Source organism: Sinohyriopsis cumingii, chromosome 3, assembly GCF_028554795.1.
Source record: "Sinohyriopsis cumingii isolate HCF-2022 chromosome 3, ASM2855479v2, whole genome shotgun sequence".
Lineage (NCBI taxonomy): Eukaryota > Metazoa > Mollusca > Bivalvia > Unionida > Unionidae > Sinohyriopsis > Sinohyriopsis cumingii.
Window position 1 is genome coordinate 22,338,307 of NC_142963.1, and position 22,488 is coordinate 22,360,794.

Below are 22,488 nucleotides of genomic sequence, written 5' to 3' on the forward strand. Positions count from 1 at the left end.
ATTGTGGACTTCCATGAATAGTCTACCTTATTAGTATGGGCTTCCCTGAATGGTCTACCTTTGTATTGTCGAATTCCACAAATGTTATACCTTAGTATTGTGGACGTCCATGAATGTTCTATCTCATCGTGGTCTTACATTAGAGCCCTACCTTAGTAGTGTGGACAAGTTTGAAATGTTTTTGTTTCAACTCACTCAGCCACTTAAATATATTAATGTAGCCATACGTATTCTCTATTTTATATAGTAATGGGTCAGATAGCCTCAGATTTTATTTTATAAAATCTTCGTGCCCTTATGCATTATGGAATTTAACATTGTATTTTTTTTTAATTTACGTTATATTGCAAGAGAGAGAGAGAGAGAACTTGCGTGTTGCTGCAGAGAGGGAATAGCTCGCTTATTACCGTGGAGAGAAAATCACTTATTATGTACCGTTGAGAGAGAGAGAGAGAGAGAGAGAGAGAGAGAGACAGACAGACAGACAGAGAGAGAGAGAGAACTCGCCTATTGCTGTGGAGAGAGAACTTGCTTATTACTGTGGAGAGAGAAATTGCTTATTGCTGTGGAGAGAGACCTTGTTAACTGTTATGGAGAGAGAACTTCCTTATTCCTGTGGAGAAAGAACTTGCTTATTAATGTAGAGTGATAACTTGTTTATTACCGTGGAGAGAGAATCACTTGCTTATTATTGTGGAGAGGGAATCACTTCTTTGTTAATGTGGAGAATCACTCGCTTATTACTCTGGAGAGAGAATCACTCGCTTCTTACCGTGGAGAGAAAGAGAGCATCACTCGCTTATTACTATGGAGAGAGAATCACTTGCTTATTTCTGTGGAGAGAGAACTTGCTTATTACTGTGGAGAGAGAATTTGCTTATTACTGTGGAGAGAGAACTTGCTTATTACTCTGGAGAGAGAACGTGCTTATTGCTGTGGAGAGAGAACTTGTTTATTGTTGTGGAGTGAGTACCGTTGAGAGAGAGAGAGAGAGAGAGAAAGAAAGAAAGAAAGTGTGTGTGTGTGTGTGTGTGTGTGTGTGTGTGTGTGCTTATTGCAGTGGAGAAAGAACTCGCTTGTTACTGTGGAGAGAGAATCGCTCGCTTATTACCGTGGAGAGAAAATCACGGTTGAGAGAGAGAGAGAACTCGCTTAATACTGTTGAGAGAGAATTTGCTTATTCCTGTGGAGAAAGAACTTGCTTAATACTGTTTAGAGAGAATTTGCTTATTACTGTGGAGAGAGAACGTGCTTATTGCTGTGGAGAGAGAACTTGTTTATTGTTGTGGAGAGAGAACTTGCTTATTGCTGTGGAGAGAGAAATTGCTTATTACTGTGGAGAGAGAATTTGCTTATTACTGTGGAGAGAGAATTTGCTTATTACTGTGGAGAGAGAACTTGCTTATTACTATGGAGAGAGAACGTGCGTATTGCTGTGGAGAGAGAACTTGTTTTTTGTTGTGGAGTGAGTACCGTTGAGAGAGAGAGAGAGAGAGAGAGAGAGAGAGAGAGCTTATTGCAGCGGAGAGAGAACTTGCTTGTTACTGTGGAGAGAGAATCGCTCGCTTATTACCGTGGAGAGAAAGTCACGGTTGAGAGAGAGAGAGAGAGAGAGAGAGAGAGAGAGAGAGAGAGAACTTGCTTAATACGGTTGAGAGAGAATTTGCTTATTCCTGTGGAAAAAGAACTTGCTTCATACTGTTTAGAGAGAATTTGCTTATTACTGTGGAGAGAGAACTTGCTTATTACTGTGGAGAGAGAACGTGCTTATTGCTGTGGAGATTGAACTTGTTTATTGTTGTGGAGTGAGAACTTGCCTATTGCTGTGGAGAGAGAACTTGTTTATTGTTGTGGAGAGAGAACTTGCTTATTGCTGTGGAGAGAGAAATTGCGTATTACTGTGGAAAGAGAACTTGTTTATTACTGTGGAGAAAGAACTTGCTTATTACTGTGGAGAGAGAACTTGCTTATTACTGTGGAGAGAGAACGTGCTTATTACTGTGTAGAAAGAACGTGCTTATTACTGTGGAGAGAGAGAGTGTGCTTATTGCTGCGGAGAGAGAACCTGCTTATTACTGTGGAGAGAGAACTTGCTTATTGTTGTGGAGAGAGAACCTGCTTATTTTTGTGGAGAGAGAACTTGCTTATTACTGTGGAGAGAGAACTTGTTTATTGTTGTGGAGAGAGAACTTGCTTATTGCTGTTGAGAACAAACTTGCTTATTACTGTGGAGAGAGGACTTGCTTATTACTGTGGAGAAAGAACATGCTTATTACTGTTGAGAAAGAACTTCCTTATTACTGTGGAGAGAGAATTTGCTTATTTCTGTGGAGAGAGACCTTGTTCATTGTTGTGGAGACAGAACGTGCTTATTGCTGTGGAGAGAGAAATGGCGTATTACTGTGGAAAGAGAGCTTGTTTATTACTGTGGAGAGACAACTTGCTTATTACTGTGGAGAGGGAACTTGCTTATTACTGTGGAGAAAGAATCACTTGCTTATTATTGTGGAGAGAGAATCACTTGCTTATTACTCTGGAGAGAGAATCATTCGCTTCTTACCTTGGAGAGAGAGACCATCACTCGCATATTACTGCGTAGAGAAATATCACTTGCTTATTTCTGTGGAGAGAGAACTTGCTTGTAACTGTGGAGATGGAATCGCTCGCTTAGTACGTTGAGAGAGAGAGAGAGAGAGAGAGAGAGAGAGAGAGAGAGAGAGAGAGAGAGAGTGTGTGTGTGTGTGTGCTTATTGCAGCGGAGAGAGAACTTGCTTGTTACTGTGGAAAGAGAACTTGCTTAATACTGTGGAGAGAGAATGTTTTATTACTGTGGAGAGAGAGAAAACTTGCTTATTACTGTGGAGAGAGAATTTGCTTATTGCTGTGGAGAGAGAACTTGTTTATTGTTGTGGAGTGAAAACTTGCTTATTGTTGTGGAGAAAGAACTTGCTTATTGCTGTGGAGATAGAACTTGCTTATTACTGTGGAGAGAGAACTTGCTTATTGCTGAGGAGATAGAACTTGCTTATTGTTGTGGAAAGAGAAACTGCTTATTGCTGTGGAGAGAGAACTTGTTTATTGTTGTGGAGTGAGAACTTGCTTATTGCTGTGGAGATAGAACTTGCTTATTACTGTGGAGAGAGAATTTGCTTATTGCTGTAGAGACAGAACTTGCTTATTACTGTGGAGAAGGAACTTGTTTATTGTTGTGGAAAGAGAAACTGCTTATTGCTGTGGAGAGAGAACTTGTTTATTGTTGTGGAGTGAGAACTTGCTTATTGCTGTGGAGAGAGAAATTGTTTATTGTTGTGGAGAGAGAACTTGCTTATTGTTGTGGAGAGAGAAATTGTGTATTACTGTTGAAAGAGAACTTGTTTATTACTGTGGAGAGAGAACTTGCTTATTACTGTGGAGAGAGAACTTGCTTACTAATGTGGGGAAAGAACTTGCTTATTGCTGTGCAGAGAGAACTTGCTTATTGTTGTGGAGTGAGAACTTGCTTATTGCTGTGGAGAGAGAAATTGTTTATTGTTGTGGAGAGAGAACTTGCTTATTGCTGTGGAGAGAGAAATTGTGTATTACTGTTGAAAGAGAACTTGTTTATTACTGTGGAGAGAGAACTTGCTTATTTCTGTGGGGAAAGAACTTGCTTATTGCTGTGCAGAGAGAACTTGCTTATTGTTGTGGAGTGAGAACTTGCTTATTGCTGTGGAGAGAGAAATTGTTTATTGTTGTGGAGAGAGAACTTGCTTATTGCTGTGGAGAGAGAAACTGTGTATTACTGTTGAAAAAGAACTTGCTTATTACTGTGGAGAGAGAACTTGCTTACTAATGTGGGGAAAGAACTTGCTTATTGCTTTGGAGAAAGAACTTGCTTATTACTGTGGAGAGAGAATCACTTGCATTGAAAGCAGTTTAGTCATACCCTTTAACCTGTTGAAACGTCATATTATTCGGCCTAAAAAAATGTATTAAAACAAATCTGTATTACTATGGGGATGTAACTTAAGGAAACTGTATTATGATTAAACGTAACCCCTTCCATACGCATATAGTTATCCTTGTTTGGCCGAAATAGATTGTTTTGTTTCATATATACTACTGAAATACAAAATCCTGGTCCGTATGAAGTATCATGAAAATTCCGCAGAAATATTTTTGAATGCTGACAAAATGCATGACATTCTTGTAGCGCATAGATGATTAGAACGTTTTTAAAACAATACGTAAATCCAAGTTCTTCCACGCATTCGCCTGGGTTAGTTGTTGATTGTGTTTGACAGTTATATCCCTTGAGGAGTCTTGGTTTGTCAGATTACATCGCTTGCCTCATTTGCTTCATAATTCACCAAGACTAGAGATGATTAACTCAACACAACTGTCAGCAAGACATGTGGGATCTCTCAACTCACCAGGCTCGGCCATATTCATAAAGCAATTTAATGAAGATGGATGGAACTGAGGTCTAAGACACCATTTACTATCCACAAATGGCAGAATGAATTTGTGCTAAAGAATTGCAGAAAGAATCCAGCCATTCCCATGTCTATTAATGTTTGACATTGGATCAGTCATATCCAAAGTTTGCCTGTCAGAAAGATAAACTCCAAATCGCAAAGGAAGAGAGTTTGGATTATTTGCAGCAGCTCCTCTTTGCAGAAACGACATTCCAGACAGCATCAATTTATCATCATACAGTTTTGTGTTTTAGACAGACTATGGGTGAAAGGGACAATTTTCATGCACAAATTTATTGCCGCATCCGCCTGCCTAATATAAATAAAATCATAAAAAAAATAAAGTAATATTTTAGGATAGACATATTAAAATAATGCGTAATAATAATATTCACTCGACCTGGCAATTCAATGGCAGATCATAGCAAAGGACTTCTGTGCATCCCAACCCTCAAATATATACCTGAATTTTTCACGTCCGAAGGTCATTATTGACACGAACTGATGCTCATTGTGCAAAGACAAGCCCTTTCCTTAGGATAATTCTAAGAAACACTGTGTACTAAACAGCCAGATGCAATTCAAGATAGTTTCCATGTAAGCCGATTTCGAGATATTCTGCTTGTCTTGAACCCACATGTATACTACTATAGGTGGCTATTCGTATCTCGAAGCCTACATACTGAAAAATAACTTGGGGACGTGTACATGCCTCACATTAATTTCAAGAACAACTAAAACCAGAAACAGCTAATTCACAAATATGTTCAGGTCTTTATTTATTAAACAATAATATTTTAAAAGGCACATAACTTTAAGTTCAGAAATGTGACAGGGGTCAAATTACCAAACTATCCCCTGTCTAAAAAAGGTTTTAGTTTCAGGCAGACTTTCTTCCACTGGAACTGCATGTCTTTTACATTTAATGGCAGCGCTTTACAGTCAGTATGTACTTCGGATAGAGGGACCAGTATAAAGTGAAGTTGTTTGCATTGGCATCATCTATGCAAATTTCATGTACAATAGCTGAAACGTATCTACACGTATTAATGGAAACTTTATACTATCTAAAGCAGACGCTGATAAAATGGTTGCTCACATGTGCTTGAAAAATGAGCTAGCTTCACCTAGACCAAAGAACGCTGACCTTAGCAGTTATTCACATAGAGAAAACAACTGCCATATTAGACAATACGACCTTTTGAAAATGCAATGAATGAATGACAAAATATATTGGGTGACGGGATTGTTTAGTAAATTGCCCCCTGTCAAATTTCTTAACTTACGGCTATGGTGTGACTTTTTCAGCTATTATTATTTACTAATGAAAGATATAGACATATTTGTGAAGTAGGTGTTTTGGGCTTGTGTTGTTCTTGAAACTGATATGAGGTATGTACACCTCCCATACTTACCAATGGTCAGCTAGGAAGAAGAGCTAGCCCCCCCCCCCCAAGTAAACATATGGGTTTGTGCATACAAACTGTCCCCTGTCCAAATTAACCAAGCGAAGCTAGCAGTCTTTTGAAAGGTGCACATCTAAAGTTAGACCAAGCTGTATAATGTATAACCCAAATTAAACCATTGATCACGTATCAAAATAAATGAATTTTAAAGGTGTTTCTTCTTTTTTTTTGTTTAAATAACACAGTCCATTTTACCCACAACAAATTCCAGAAAATGGTGTCAAACACGCGACGGGTTTTATGTAGAAGTTATATATGTCTTTATCTTTTCTTTTCAAAATTATAGTTCTTGAAAATTTGAAAATAGTTGGTATCAGTATCAAATATCCCCAAACCCCCCATGGCGTGCTGTTTTCTTTTGCATTTGATGTTTTCTTTATTGCTTTAAACAATGACATAAAAACTCTCCTCCCTGTAAAAAATGTGTATCTCACCTTAGGTTCTTTTGAACGTAACAATATAACGGCTAACAATTCTTTTTTTTTCTTTTTTTTTAATTTACTATAGACGCATAAATGCACAAAACATTCCCTCTTAAAGGAGATAATGCTGGGACATATTTAGACCGTGCAGAAATAATAATATCATTGAGCAGAAAATAAACTGAAATCGAAAATATACTGTCGATTGCGATGACTTATGACGCAGTGTTTTCTCCTGATTATGGAAGCTGATAAGCTATAATAAATTTATTCTGACATTGAGCTGTTGGGTCGAATATTAGTTTAGAAGGACTAGTAGTGAAGGGGGGCACCCTACGGACAATGGGAATTAGCATTACAAAACCCCTTGGGCAAATCTACGGACAATGGAAATTTAACATGGAGAAAAATCGTGGGCAAATCTACGGACAAGGGGAATTAACATGGGAATAAATCGTGGGCCGCTTTACGGACAAGGGGAATTTAACATGGCGATAAATCGTGGGTCACTCTACGGACAAGGGGAATTTAACATGGGATTTTTTTTTAAAAATTTTTTTAAAAAAAGGGGTAGGCAATTCAAAGACTATCTCTTTTCGAGAAATATGGCTGGCCCTGAAAAGGGCCTTTGGGTTTTTTCTTCTTCTTCTTTTAACTTCTTAACTTCTTCCACCATCCTCTTATTTTGTCCATCATTCCTTTCTTCTTTTTCTTTTCTGTTTCCGGCAACCAGTCCGGGTGGCCCATGGCCCGGAACTTCTCTTGGATTTTCATCCAGTTTGTGTTCAGTTTTTCAAATTCATCCCTTTTTTTTCTATTTTCTTCTTCTTTTCTTTCTTTATACCATCTCTCTTTAATCTTCTTGACTTCTACCTCCATCACTTTTCTCATCAACTCCTCTCCTTTCCTCAGTCTTTCCTGGCCTCTCTCCACATAAGAGCACTCTGTCCCATGTGACATTTTTTCAAGAAAGCACCTGACTTTGCTTGCATTGTCAAGTGCTTCCTTTAGGCTTCCCACTCTGACATAGGTGGGATTTATCATACCTCTCAATCTTTTTTCCTCCTCTTCAATCATTCCTGCTATCAGTTCTTTGGCTATGTTTAGACATTTAGCGTAGTCCAGGTACTCTGCTATCTTCCATTCTTTTTCCAGTCTCTCCACTACATAGATACCATCTATTATCCAGTTGTATATATGTACCAAATTGTTGAACAAGTCACTTGCAACCACCATCTTCTTGTTTACTTATTCCGTAGAATGGTTCGAACGACGAACGTGGTGGCTTATTATAGTGAAAGCGCGGACGTGATGGAAAACATCCCCTAAAAAACATAAAATTGATCTTACCTAGATCATGACCCAACATCGCGCGTACGTGAAGGAAAACATCCCCTACTTTTCTCATTTCATATAATTTAACCCTAACTATACTCTTCAGACACGCTAAGAAACCCATAATCTACTATTCACACCAACCTACTTTATCACTTACAGACACAAACACACAAACACACAAACTCATACCCTCACATTTTATTAAAAAAGAGTTAGTTTTTATATACACACTACTCTACCTACACACATTGGCAAATTGATCGTTATTTCTTTTCTGGAGTATTGGGTAGCCCTGAAAAGGGCTGTTTTTTGAACTCCTGATGCACCTATCTAATGGTTGCACCGTCCTGGCCTTGCGCCACACACGCATCTTCTTCCCCAGTCTTCTTTCACCTTTCTTCTGGGGAGCGCAGAGGGAGGATGATTCGCTTCAACACCCCAATCCTCTGTCTCGGGAATATTGAACGACATCCTCTCTTCTCTTTTCTTTTCCTCTTCTTCCCTCTCTCTTCTCTCTTCCTCTTCCTTCTTTACTCTTGCTTCTTCTACGATAGCCTCCGCTGATAGTTCGTTTACTATGCGCCTGGCATATTCCAGGTGCATCTGGAGTTCTAACAGTTTCACTATTCTGCTAGTCATTCTTCTGGCTGTGTTGATCAATCAACAAGGGTAGCTGGACTGCCGAACGAGTTTCAATTTATACTGAAAGCGCGGACGTGATGGAAAACATCCCCCTAATAACATAAAATTCATCTTACCTAGATCATGACCAAAAAAAAAAAAAACAACAACGCGCGGACCTAAAAGAAACACTCACTCACTTTTTATGCTACCCATCACTATTTTAAAATTTTTCATAAATCACTTCAATAGACTATCCACATACGCAAAGCAATCCAATCTAACCCCAAATATACACCTCATACACCAAAAAAGACATCATTTTAATCTACTATCCACACCAACTTACGTGAGCTCTTACAAACACACCAACACACCAACACATACCCTCACATTTTTAAAAGCAAGAGTTAGTGTTTATTTTCACACTACTCTACCTACACACATTGGCAAATTGATGGTTATTTCTTTTCTAGAGTATTGGGTAGCCCTGAAAAGGGCTGTTTTTTTGTTTTGCTATGGCATTCTTTTTTTAGTTTCTAAGAATGCGATGTCCTCTGAGGATAGACTTTCTGGCGATAGGTCTGCTTCTTCGAAAAGAGAAGAAGAACTCTTTCGTGTCGATACGGCAATCGACAAAGCCTCTGTCAGGTTCAGGTTGCTGCTGCTGCTGTTGCTGTTGTTGCTGCTGTTGCTGCTGTTTCTGAAGTCTGTACTTCTCTGTCCATTCTTCTTTTTCCCTGTTCACTTCTTCTCTGAAGAGCTCTTCTATCAGGTCTTCAGTGATTTTTAACATTCTCACATTCTCTATTTCTTCTGGCTTCGGTATCAGACTGTGTCTGACCCTATGCAAATTCACGTAGGCTTCGTTGAGCTTAGCTAGTTTGGAGCACATCTTCGTAGGAGGATGAGTCGACAATGGATGGTTAGACTTGAAACAACCCCCGTTCTTAAATTCAAAGCGCGGACGTGAAGGAAAACATCCCCCACACGGTTTTCGAGCCGCAACGTTTAGTGAGTGTCATGAGAGGGATAGTAAGAAATCAAAGAGCATCAATCCAACATTCTTCTAGCTAAACAAAAGACAAAGACATTTTTTTCAAAACACAACATTTTTTATTCAACAATCACTTAACACTAAACAACAAAATTTCTAACATTTTTAACAATAATCCAACACTATAACATCAAACAATTATTATTCAAATCACAAACATTTTTTTCTCAATGGACAATCTACTTTGAACAGGGCTGACAACGTTGTGAATGAAATTGTGATTTCCACTGTTGGAAATCATTAGGCCATTGATGGACACTACGTTTCCTAGCTTGAGACAAAAGATAAGCATAATGGTCACAGAACCATCGATCTACTTTCACATCGTTTCTAGCAGAAGAACGAGGATCGAAATGAGTCACTAAATGTTCTAAGGAATAGCCCAGGCTGCGATGATGCAGAAAATACACACAGTACTGTCCACACACCAAGGAATCTGTGCCTTGTAATTTCACGTTATTGAATCGGGTGGTTTGAGCATTTCTTCTCATAAAGTCGATGATATCGTCTTCCAAAGGGGGCAATCCGTACGAATCGAAATATTCCACACATCCTTCTTGAGGAAAGTAGACGGCTACCCAGTGGGTTCCTGGGAGATGACTGTCGTCCGTGTTGATCACGTAAGCTTGATGGTCTTTAGGTTTGCGATGAGGGAGTTCATCTTTAGCACAGACGACAGGATTCCAAAAAGACGTATACGAACTGTGGTTCAAAAGGTAATAAAGTTCCCAGGTATCCATTGTTTTGTGTGTTTTTTTCTTCTTCACAGGTAATAATAAGTCGTCAATTCGATCCTGACTTTTTGCTTGAAAATGTCTGACGAATAAACGGTTATTCGTTCTGTTTCCTCACTCTGATTCAGGAGAGTTTCGATACGATGGATCTCTTGAGTGGTTAATGGTGGACAAGAATGTTCACGCAAGTCTTTATACCACTGGTGCAACACGTCTTTGTTCGAGATGAGACTCCAAGCTTCGTCCAGATACTCGTCCAATTTTTCTTCTTGACTTAACATCAGGCATTTATCGTGTTGAATTTGACTGGGATGATCGTTTTGACATCCATAACAATTTTTCTTGATCAATTCCTTCATTTTGTCGACCAAGTGTTTGGCAAAACAGGAGACTAAATGGGCTTCTTGTTCTGGCCATCTCGACTTCATCATGATCACTTCTTCTTCCACAGTTTCCTCACATTCCATCTCCAAACTTTCTCCACTAGGTAAAGAGGGATAACAGTCTTCCATAGCTTCTAATAATCTAGAATGACTTCTCTCAAACTGTTGATTTCTATGGTATTATCGAATTCTGCATACAGGATGACGTTCACTGTCTGTTTCAGTTCTTCTGCAAACTGAAGTTCCACACGAATCTGGCCAGATTTTATAGGGTGGAAATGTCCTTCGTCGCTGCCTTGGTCTGGAGTGAAATCGAAAGCCCACAAAGCATAGCCTCCTGCATAATCTTCGTACTCAATGCCGTGACTGGTGTTGGTTCCTAACTGGCCGGTGGCTTCGTACAGGGACAAGTACGATCTCAAGTAATTCTTCTCTTTAAAGTCAGGTTCGAAAGGTCGGGTACACAAGGTCTTGCCATCCCTACTGACTTCGATTTTCTTCACTAAAAAGTGTTGAAAGTTGAAAGGATTTTCTTTGATGGCTCCGTTGAAGGCTGAATTCGAGACCATACCAAGGATTAAACGCTTGGGTAGCTGTCCTTGAAACAGATGATCTTCGGTTATGGATTGCTGGTTAGCGGGAATGGTGAACGTTTTCACTTCCACACGTCGTATGGGATACTTGGCGGTCGTTCTGCTCAACGTTTGACTGATTTCGTTACCTACTTTGGGTAACACTTCTACGCGTCGTACGTAGAGTTTGGCTTCTAGGATTTTGCTTTTAGGAGCCTTAGCAGGATCAGCAGCCTGCAAATGGAAAGCGGCACTGCTGCGATTCAGTCTCAAGCGGACATTCACCCCGTTCAGCAAATATTTCTCTTGCAACCACATGTCCAAATGCAAACGATCCATCAGTTCTAAACTCTTTTTACCTAGGATTTTGTTTTCTCTTGCCTCAAAGCCTTCATTGCTTCCATCTGTGTTTTCGAACTTGCCCACTTCGTCAGCTACCCACAGCACACAGGCATTGAGATGACTATCCTTGGCATCTATTCCGTACGTCAAGAGATTTTCCAAGTAGGCACGGTAAGGGTAAGTATCCATGCTGCTGCTGACTAGTTTGTTATTCAAGTACAAATCCACTGAGCTGAACAAGGAATGCATGAAATTGTTGACGGGAGCTATTTCGTCAGTGTCTTCTACTCCTTTATCATCATTTTTTAGAACTTGGACTTTCAAGTACAAGTAACTGCTATTCAGATCGATGTAATCTTCGGGCTGTCCTTTGATTTCAAACTCGATGGGAGCGGAATCGATCAATGAGGAGACGGGATTAAATTCCACCCATTGGGATTCTTGCATCGTCATCATGGTAGGGGGCATGGCAAACAGATCCAGTTCCGTCTTGGAACAGGCGCAAGACTCTCGGTGCATCATTTTGTTCTGTGTTTCAATAATCGAAAACGTCTAAGTCTCGAACGGTTCTTTTCTTGGCCTTTCTCGCTTGAAGTCTGGTGAAAGGGTGTTTTCTTATTCGTCGTCTCTTTCTGCCTTGTCCTTGCTGAATGCCAGACTCGGTAGCGTGCAGGGCATTTATAGGTGTCTCTCGTCGGCCCAAAATGTCTTTGCCCGTTTGCAGCAAGACATTTTTGCCTGCCCTCATGAAGGCTTCTTTAGGGTTTTGTTTGTCGATGATGACATTTTGGAGAAATTCTTTGCCTTGTGTCAGTGCCGCATCTTTCAAGGCGTGCAATCCGCGTGTCACCATCGGTTTCAACACCGGAGCCACCGAACGAAAGGCCGATTTTAACATGTCTCCTAAACCGTGTCCTCGCTGTCGTGCAACCCCTCGGTACACTGGATACATGACTTAAGAGTCGTGAGAGAACCGTTTTCGAAAATGGAGTTTCACCGTGACTTTTCCTTTGGTGAATGGAATATCTTGTCCCAGATCTCCTTTTATAGTAATGTTGACCGTGTCCAAATACGACTTGCTGACCGGCAAATAGTGAGGATGGACAAATTCGCGGTGGACGTGGTAAGTGTTTCCACCTGCCTCGTCAGCGTTCGTGGCAGAATCCACTTTGAAAGGAATGACACGCAGTAACGGCACAGAGGTATGTCGCACCACGTTGTATTCCACCACATCGGAATACACGAACATCAAATTCAGTCCTTGGTTCAGTTCTACCGGGGTACGAAAATACTTGACAAAAGAATCGTTGTCGAAAATGCCTGGTAATTCGTTTTTTTGTTCTACTTGCTTCCTCATCTCCATGTCACCGCCCAACATGTCAAACAATCCAGGACAAAATACAATGGTTACGATTTTAGGCCGTTCAAATTTCATCAAGAAGCGACGAGCTACTTTGTGGTACTCCATGGTGACACTTTTGTTCTTGACATTGACATTGGAACTCTTAAAAGCTTCCCCAAACACACCATTAAACTTGGTAGCTATGGTGTTGACCAAATGTTGACCGCTGAAATAATAGCCTGGGAGAATGAACAAGTTGTAGGTCCACGTTTTAGTTTTCTCATTATAGGTTTTATTGGTATATGTGCTACTAGTCTTATCCAACTCTTGTTGCAAATGTGAGTCATGAACTTCCACCGTAAAAGTATTTTGCTGGGGAATGACATTGAGGACTTGGGTCGGGTGAATCATTTCTACCAAAGCCACTTCCCAATGGGCTTCGTGATCTAAGGGGATGGCTTGAGGTAATTTGGCCGTGTAACAGCACAACGTGTTGTTGGGAAACACCTCCATGGAACTGTCACTGGGTAAGGTTAAGTAAAATTGGTTTTGGTGACTCATAATTCCAGAGTTCTGTGGCTGTCCGAGGGAATATTAGTGGATGTCAGAGGTGTGTCTCCGCCCAAAATGGGGTTCTGGTTGTGGTTGTTGGAGTGGTGACTGGCACTGGCACTGGACACAACGTTCCCGTTCGAGGAGAATTTCAGGGAGGGATTAGGAAGCAGGTAACCGATGCAACTGCTCAATAAAATGGTCCACAATTGTTTGTCTCCTTGTTGCAAACTCAAATTGGCAATGGCTGCCCCGATGACACAATACACCACGAAGATTTGGCAGAAAAAGACGATTTGCGTTTTAGGCACACGTTCTCCACACCACACCCACAAGGGTTGTTTTTGTAAATCTTGCACAGAAGAACTAGGGGAAGAAGGAGTGGTCGACGTAGCTGCGTCTGATGTGTGAAAGGGCATGATGGTCACTTCTTCTTTTTATAGTCGATGACTTGCGAAGCGTCGATCCAAGAATCGAAACTGGGTGGATATCCTTTCCAACGTACTTTGACTTCTTTGACACGTCGTTTGCCCACTTTACGGGTTCTGCGTTCGAGAATGCTTTCGATGTCGTACACGTCGTCTTCTTTTTTGGTGACACGTTGTAACTCGGGCAAATAAAACGTTCCTTTGAGTACTTCTCCGTTCATGTCTTCCAATTTATAGACGGCAGGATGACGGCCATGCACTCGTCCAGTGACGCGAAACAATTCGGTCGTCCAGTTAGGTAAGTAACCTTTGTCGAAAGTGCGTTTGGTTTTGCCAATGCGCACCCAATCTCCTACGGTCAACTCTCCACTTTTCTCGGGGACAGCCCTCGTCGGGGACGTACCGAACAGGCGCTCAAACACCAGCACTTCGTTGTCGGGAGTCACGTCTTGCGGGGCACGTCCGATGCTTCGATGGTAAGATTGGTTGTACGCTTGCACCAGGTGCGGTAAGATGTCGATGTACTTCAGAGTGTGGTGATGCGTAAAATATTTCCACATGCGTTCTTTCAAAGTACGTTGAAAACGTTCCACGATGCTGGCTTTGGTTTCGGGATTCTCGGTGGTAAAAAAATGAATGTCACGTTTCTTTAATTCTTTTTTAAAAGCTTGGTTCAGAAATTCGGTGCCTTTGTCCGTTTGCCATCGAAGAGGGCGACGGCCGCTTTGTTTCAACACCCGTTGCAGGGCTCGCACTAACTCGCTGCTCGATTTGGAAGTCAAGGGCACGACCCAGGCAAATTTGGAAAAGACGTCGATGACACAAAACAAATATTTGTAGCCGCGATTGTAGCTGGCCAAATGAGAGACATCGGCTAAATCGGCTTGCCATTGATGATCGATGCCTTCCACTCGGGTGCGACTTCTGGCAAACTTGCGTCGAATGGGTTTGTGCAAAGTGTAGGTAGCTTGTTCTTGTAACCATCGTTGCACTTGAGGTAAACGGAGACTTTTCAGTCGCGTTTTGGCAGCACGATACAATTTTTGAACTCCTGCGTAACCTGCAGGATGGGAGGGATCGTAGTAAATGCTGGCTAAGACTTTTTCCATTTTTTATTTTGTGTTGGTGTGTTAATAAGTCACCCACTCTTCGGTGATGCTACTTTGGGTGGGTCGAAAGGGTGGTTTGGAAACGGATTTACGTGTCCGATGGGCTACGGGAGTAGAAGTCGAAGGTAGTGGTGGTGGAGGTGGCAATGGAATGGCTTTGGTTTTCTTTTCTTTTTTCGCTTCTGGTTTCCCTTCTTTCTTTTTCACTTCTGTCGAAGGAGGCGTGGACATCATCTTTTTAACCCAAGCTTTCATTTCTTCTCGTTGGGGTGTGGGGGACGGGGTCAACAAGGATGCTGCAATCTTACTAGAAATGGGAGCTGCTGACGGTGTTTGAAACACTTCGCGCGTCTCTTCTTCCTCAGGTCTTTGTGGGGTAGCATCTCTGGTGACGGTTGGGGATGACAGTAGTGGTGGTAATGATGATGATGGTGCTGGACTTTTCATCAAGGTCTTAAAATCTTTTAGAGTGGGTAAAGCTGTTTCGTCTAAAGCTTTCTGGTGAAAGAGTTGCAGTCGTTGCAAGAGTTGACCGTACTTTTGCGATTTTTCTGTTTCGGACAAATCTTGGCGATCCATCAAGGACTGCAATTCGTGTTGTAACTGGGACATCTCGCTCAAATTGGGATTGGGAGGTAAATGCGGGGTGCGTTGTTCTTGCCACCGATGGTATTCCATCCATCGTTTGTAAGGCACTAAAGCTAGTTTTCGTCCTTCCATGGGGTTGTCAGGGGTCGATTCTGAGATCTTGGGACTTCCGAGGGCCTTTTTATCTTGCTCCCACCAGTCCTCCCAACATGGTTCCCAAGACTCCTTTCAGTATGGGGCCTAACAAGAGAGGTAAAATGCCTCCACGTTGGACCAACATCTTCTTTTTTTGACGAATGGGAATTTTCTTTTGAACCATTTTCCGAAGTACGTGACGATGTTTGCCTAAGCATTGTTTCTGGTGTTTGGACAAAGGGATCGTGCCTTTCAAGACGTTCAAACAACATTCGCACACGGTATCGATGACCTCTTTGGAGGCCGTTTGAATGAGTTTTTTTCGTAGGGGTGGAGAAGCTTTGGACAGGACAGATAACATGTCCCCATGTTTGGCTAAACGTGGTGGCAGTCCTTTCCTTTTCTTTCCTTGGGGTTTTCTGGAGGGTGACATCTTTGAGTCTTCAGGAGCACCAAAAAACACTGATATCCTACTCGGTCACAGGCCTTTTTTATACTGGAACGCGTCGCCATTGATTGTCTTTACGTCGTATCAGTTTGAGGACAGGCATGACACGTCGTGCAGGGGTACGTAACGGACTAAATCGAGCCAGTTCTTGCTTGGACAAATCCAGTAAACTTTGTAACATGCCCGATCTTTCATGGACTTTGATTTTGGGAGAAGGTACTTTGTGAGCAGCAGCCACTGCCGCTAAATTGGAGGGTCCTGCCACTGGGGAAGTTCTTTTGGGGGTCATCAACGGAGAAGTTCTTGGTGTGATCAACGTCTCCAAGTACTCTTCAGTTCCTGGTGACATCAACGGAGAAGTGGACAAACGTGAGGCTGTCGGAGACGCTGTGGCAGGTCGTGGTTTGCGAGTGTAAGGCTGCGTCCTGGCCGCAGTGCCTCTCTTGCGACTAGTTTTCTTCTGTGGACTTTTCTTTTTCTGAGGACTTTTTCTCTGTTTCTTTTTCTGGGGGCTTCTTTTCTTTTTTCGGGGTGGTGTCTGGTAAGAGGAGGGTCCCGCCACTGGAGAAGTTCTTCTCTTTGGGGACCTGGTCTTTTTCTTTTTCTTCTTGGGGCTTCGTTGAACTTTTGTCTTAGGGATAACTTTGGGGGCATTAGGATCCCATCTTAAGAGTGAGCGAATGATGACCCCTCCTAGAGTACCGCTCCCTCCAGGTTTCAAAATGATTTGTTTTTTGGTTTGAGTATCGATGCGGGGATCGGCCAGTTGGACCAAAGCGACTTTGTTTCGATCGGAAAAGCGTTGGGTTTGATGAGGAATCTGAATGATTCCTTGGAGTAATTGACGTGCCGTCACCGTGAACCATCGTAAGACTTCTTTGAGGCTAGCTTCTAAGACACGAGCTCGTGTTTGTGGATCTTTTTCTCGACTGATGCCATACAAGGCACGAATCAATTTGACGGGAAGATGCGACTGAAGGGACGACATGTTCGCACTGAGTGTGAGACAGACGAAAAAGGGTCTGAGGTTTTTATAGATTTTTTTCATGGGGAGTGAAATGAAGTCGAGGACGGAGACGTGTACAGGACAGGCCCTCTTGGCACCAGTGGTGAAACAAGTGGGTACGAAATCGCAAATCCTCGGGAGTGGTAGGTTTCAAATCGACGAGTAAATAGGCGTGTGGCGTTTGAGTGGCATCGTCGTACGCCTGAGTCAGCCAAGGCGTTCCTAACTGTTTGGCTAAGACTTGCACTTGCAATTTATCTCGAGGGCTTTTAAACAAGACCACGTAATGCGCATTGAGACTGATGGTGCGATGGGCTTTACTTTGTTGAAACAAATTTTGGGTGATGTAAACGACACTGGCATTACGGTGATGCCCTTTGCGCGTGAACCACAATTTAATTTCTTCTTCGTCTTCTCCTAACATGTCGTCGAAAATGACCAAATGGGTTAGACGGGAGTCAGAGACGATGCCGTCGTCTTCTTTAGGAATGCCTTCCACAAACACGATGGAATCGCCTTGACTTTCTCGCAAAAGGCTGTACGCCGATTGCCACTCTTTGTAACACCACACGATCCGTTGAGGGGGCCGATCGATCAAATGATGTTTATGCTCGATCAAACGTTTGACGAATTCGGTTTTGCCTGAACCGCTAGGTCCAGCAATGAGCATGTTAAAGGGATGGCGAAGATACAAAGCCTCCCAACTGGCACGATCTAAGTGTTCGTCGATGACTTTGACAGTAGAGGAAGAGGGAGCAGAGACAGCAGAGGTAGCCATGGTGTGAGAAATGTCACTTGTGACACGAAAAACAAACAAGACAAGAGTTTATATACTTTTTCAGAACACGTTTATTGAATGTTTCAAATATGAACACGAAAGACAAAAATACATACAACCCAAATAGTGATGTACAGGAATATAAAACACAGCAAAGCGATCAAAGTGGAATATAAACAAGTGTCTGTACAACATGTTTTGGGTAACCAAGATGTCCTAGGGACAGTGTGTAATGTTCTTACAGTCTCTACATGAGGTATTGTCACACAAGTGTCCTCCCGGAATGACCTTTCAGGAATGTCCATGACAGTCCTGTCCTGAAGCGAGTGGTTGTTCTCGGTGACGGGTTCTTCTGGCACCGTCACTAACACAGGTTGAAAAGTAACTTTTTTCCTTGAACAACTCTTGTGCATACTGGGCCACTTCTTGGGTCCAAACCTCAAAACCCCCCTTTTTCCAGTCACGAACATCTGTCCAATGAGGGTGTAAGTCACAAGCTACACACACATCGTCATACACGTCTTGGGTAGCTAAAAGTTGACGAATCTTTTTTTCCTGTTGAGGTCGAGAAGTATCCAGATGAAACCGCAAGGCTTTGAGCAAAAGGAGTTTTTCGTGACCATTTAAGGCCATGGAGGTGGTAAGTACTGATCGTAAAGAGTCCACAAAGAATCGGCTGGTAAACGAAATCCCAGAAAACAAGTCACTAAGACACACACCACTTGTCGTCCCAAATTGAATGGATACAGTTCTTGCAATAATCGATGGTAATGATCCACGGTTTGAATATGGTCATTGAGTTCCTTCCACGGAATCTGTTGGATTACATACGACATAAGTCGTGGCATAGCTGCCTGTTTTTATAGTCTCTTTGTTTCGAAAAGAATACACGTACTTTCTAGCCAGTGATGTTCGTTTTCCAGTGGGTAATGTAAATCTTGCATACTGTAACCGAAACGTCAGAGTTCGATTAGAAGTTTCCTCTTCCGCTAAGTAGATTCCACGTAAAATATGTTGGTAATCCTTTACCTCGTCTTCCTCAATGGGTTGCTCTAGGTGAATCTCGAAGTAACCAAAATGATCAACACGTGAATCATCGGGGGCCTGGAAGTATTGAACAAGGTCTGACCACTGAAACAATTTCTGACGAATCAGTTCTCTTATACCCTTCAGGTACCAGTGGTTAAAGATCTGGTGACGTAACGGATGCAATTGTTCTTTACGTTTCACTTGTATTTTGACCAGCTCTCGGTAAATGCGTTCTCTCAACTCCACAGGCAAAGCACGAATGTTCTCTTGTAAAGTATCCATGAATAGGTCATACTAAATTCTCTTTGGTCTGACACAAGAAATGTACTCTTTGCACAAACATGGTTTCACTTCAGTGTCGAATTTAAATCGTTGAGTCACTAATCTACACATTACAATTCGTTCAGAAGTTTCCTCTTTCACTAAGTTGACATTGTGTTCAAGATGTTGGTAATTCGTTAACTCTTCCTCTGGAATTCGATGCAATACGTTTACAATGATGTAACTACAATCGTCCATACCAAACCAATCCTTTTGAAAACTAGAGGATCGTTGATCAATGTCTGTTCGATGGAACACTTTCAATTGAATCAATCCTTGTATAGCTTTCAGGTACCAGTGGTTCAAACACCGGTGACGTAACGGATGCAATTGTTCTTTACGTTTCACTTGTATTTTAACCAGTTCTCGATAAATGCGTTCTCTCAACTCCACAGGCAAAGCACAAATGTTCTCTTGTAAAGTATCCATGAACAGATTATTATGGTAAGAAGTTACTTCAATGTCTCGGTCCCTATAAAGGTAAGTAATGACAATTCGGTGACCATCGAGCATGTTCTACGTAGGCCGAATCTTGCGGTTCCCAGTGGTGAAGTGACACACCGCAACTGAAGCACTTGACTTTATCTCCTTCGCCCAAGTAGAAAAATCCGGCTCTGGCTAATTCTTCGGGGGTCGGTCCTCCCAGATACTTAGGCCATTTTCCTTTGAACGATTGAAGACGATTTTCAAAGTCGCAGTATTCCGACAAACGCACAGGGAACGAATATTCGTCTTTCACAGGTTCGTTTCGATGAGGGTTGAGTGACATGGGTAGGAGTTTGCTCAGGGCTGGATGACATCCGTAGGGGGGTAGACGTGAAGGTGAACATTCCCCTTTAAAACGAAACCCAGTAAAATGTCCAAGAGGACGAGCGGCATCACTTTCGCATCCCACAGGTTTGACACGCACAGCATCACTTTCCATGATAGGGGTAGGGGCACTAAAGTTCCCATGATGCTTTACGGCATCGCTCAGGTCACAAGGTACAGCATCGTTCCCATCGCAAGGCTCACAATCGCATTCCACTTCCGAAGCCTCACACTTGAATTGTGCCCTTCTAAACAACTTGTTCTGTGTTTCTCTGAAAGTATTCATCTTGTTCGCTCGGTCTTGGTAGTCACAATGAACTATCGATTTTGCCTAGGGTTCCTTTTTATATACAGACCAATACCGACGTGACCGTACGGTAAGGTGAAATGATTGGGAAGTCGAACTCGCTTCTGGTATACAATTTGATAGATTTTTTCCAAGGGTCGACTGACGATGTGGTGAGTGGGTAAACGTACAATCTTGTTCGGTTGATAGGTGGTCACTTTAAAGTTTCCATCCTCTCCCGATTGCAAGGCTTCTTTCAATACCCCAAAGTTGACCACTCGACTGGTACGATAATTCAGAGTCAGTCCTTTCACTTTGCACGTCGTGTGCACTTCTCCTTGTTTGTCACGGTATTCGTAGCCGTAATTTTTGGGACCGCCACTGACGAAACTTAAAATCTTGTCGTCGGGATGCTCGTCTGTCCAGGCTCCTAAACGGTCTCCTTCGATGTTAGGGTGATGTTGAATCGGGTGATGGATGTAAATGCAACTGTCCGTGTCAAAGTACAGGACGCGTTCCCCTAACAGTTCTAAAGCCTCGTACAATTTTAAGCGAGCATGGGCTGTCACGTAAGCCGCAATGATGACATTTCCAAAAGGGTCGTCTTGTACAAAGTCCAGATCTTCTTCGTAATTGACCAAGATCAAATTCTCTCGAACGACGTCCACGTGTTTCATGTATTTGGTTTTGTCGTGAATCATCTGGAAGTAACGGGAAGGTTCTGTCAAATATTCCGTCTTGGGTAAACACGGTCGTTGTGCCATTTTACCCCACAAGCAATTTAACATCACTTTGGCAAACGATCGCCTGCTTTCGTTTTTCTCGATGTGGTCTAAAGTGATGCCTTCTTGTTCGTAGTATTTCTCTTTGAATTGTATTTGGTCTTCGGGAGTGTGACACCAGGAAGGATAGCCGCTGGCTTCTTGCTTCAGTTTCAAAAAGGCATCCACGTAGTCAGCGAAAATGCCTTTCTGACTGGGATCACCCTTGTGGTATTGTTGTGTCTTGGGAAAGTGGCAAATTTCGTACACTTCTAACAGTTGGTATCCCACGTCCAGAGCTTTGAACAATTCTACGCTGACCCAGGTTCCCGTCAAGGCCCGTTCTTCCTGGGTGTGCTGACAAGGTTGGTCTTGGTTGCACGTTTCGGCACAAGTACGGCACAAGGGAAACATCAGTTTGCCTTGACAATGGTGAGGTAAGACGGGATGGTATAGGTTCGTGGGAGGCAAAACTTTACACTTGATCAAGCCTTCGTATTGTCGAATGTTTTTCAGGTCGATGTGTTCCGTTAACAATTGCGGGTGCCCTACAGGAAAGCGACAATATTTGCACACGTAGGGATACAGCGAACACACGTCCAAGTATTTGATTTCTTCTCCTTTCTCTTCGTCGGCTTGGTACAGCAAACAGGTGGCATTGGTCCTTCCTCCGTACAAACTATCCCTCGGGTTCAGCGGGTCCACGAACTGGTAACTTTCCACGAGGCGTTTAAACTCGGGATCGGTTTTCATACGGTGATCGTACTCGTGTTCCCACATTTCCACCACTTGGTAACCTTCCTGTTCTAACTTTAGGCGTCGCTGACAAGTGTCCTGGTACAAGTCTTCCATGGTTCGTTGCAAAAACTGATTCTTGGTGCCACGGTCAGGGTAACAGACGGGACATCCGTGAAATAAGCAACCGTTAAACTCGTACACGATCTTGGGGTTTTCTAAGTCCCAGCCATCGACCGAATACGTTCCGATGGTCTTTTCGCCCCCTCCGTTGCGAGCATGCTGAATCCACTTGTCTTCCTTGTCGCACAAGTAATGTAACCAACGTAGGGCTTTGACCGAGTATTGACGCTTGACAAAGTGGGCCGTTTGAGAACTGATGACAGCCACGGTGTTTTCAGGCATGAATCGTTGTCGATACACTAAGGAACACGCTTTGGCAATGGTGCAAGCTTCTTTCAAAGGATCGACCCCTCCGTGTTCCATGAACAGTTCTCGAAATTTTCCACAGCAACGCCGTAAAATGTCCACGTCGGAACGACAATACTTTAGCATTTCTTCCTGAAAGTCGAAAGGGTCCGAGGCGTGAGCCTGGTACCAAGCGTAGAAAGCTTCTCGTTGTTCGGTACGTATGTTGTCGGGGTCGTAATAGTGAGCCTCAGGCAAATGGGGTAGAACGGCGTGTTGATTGGCTTCCGTATTGAAAAAGTGTGGAAAGTACCCTTTAGTCATTTCTGTCATTCCAAACGTTTTAGGCATTCGACTCAA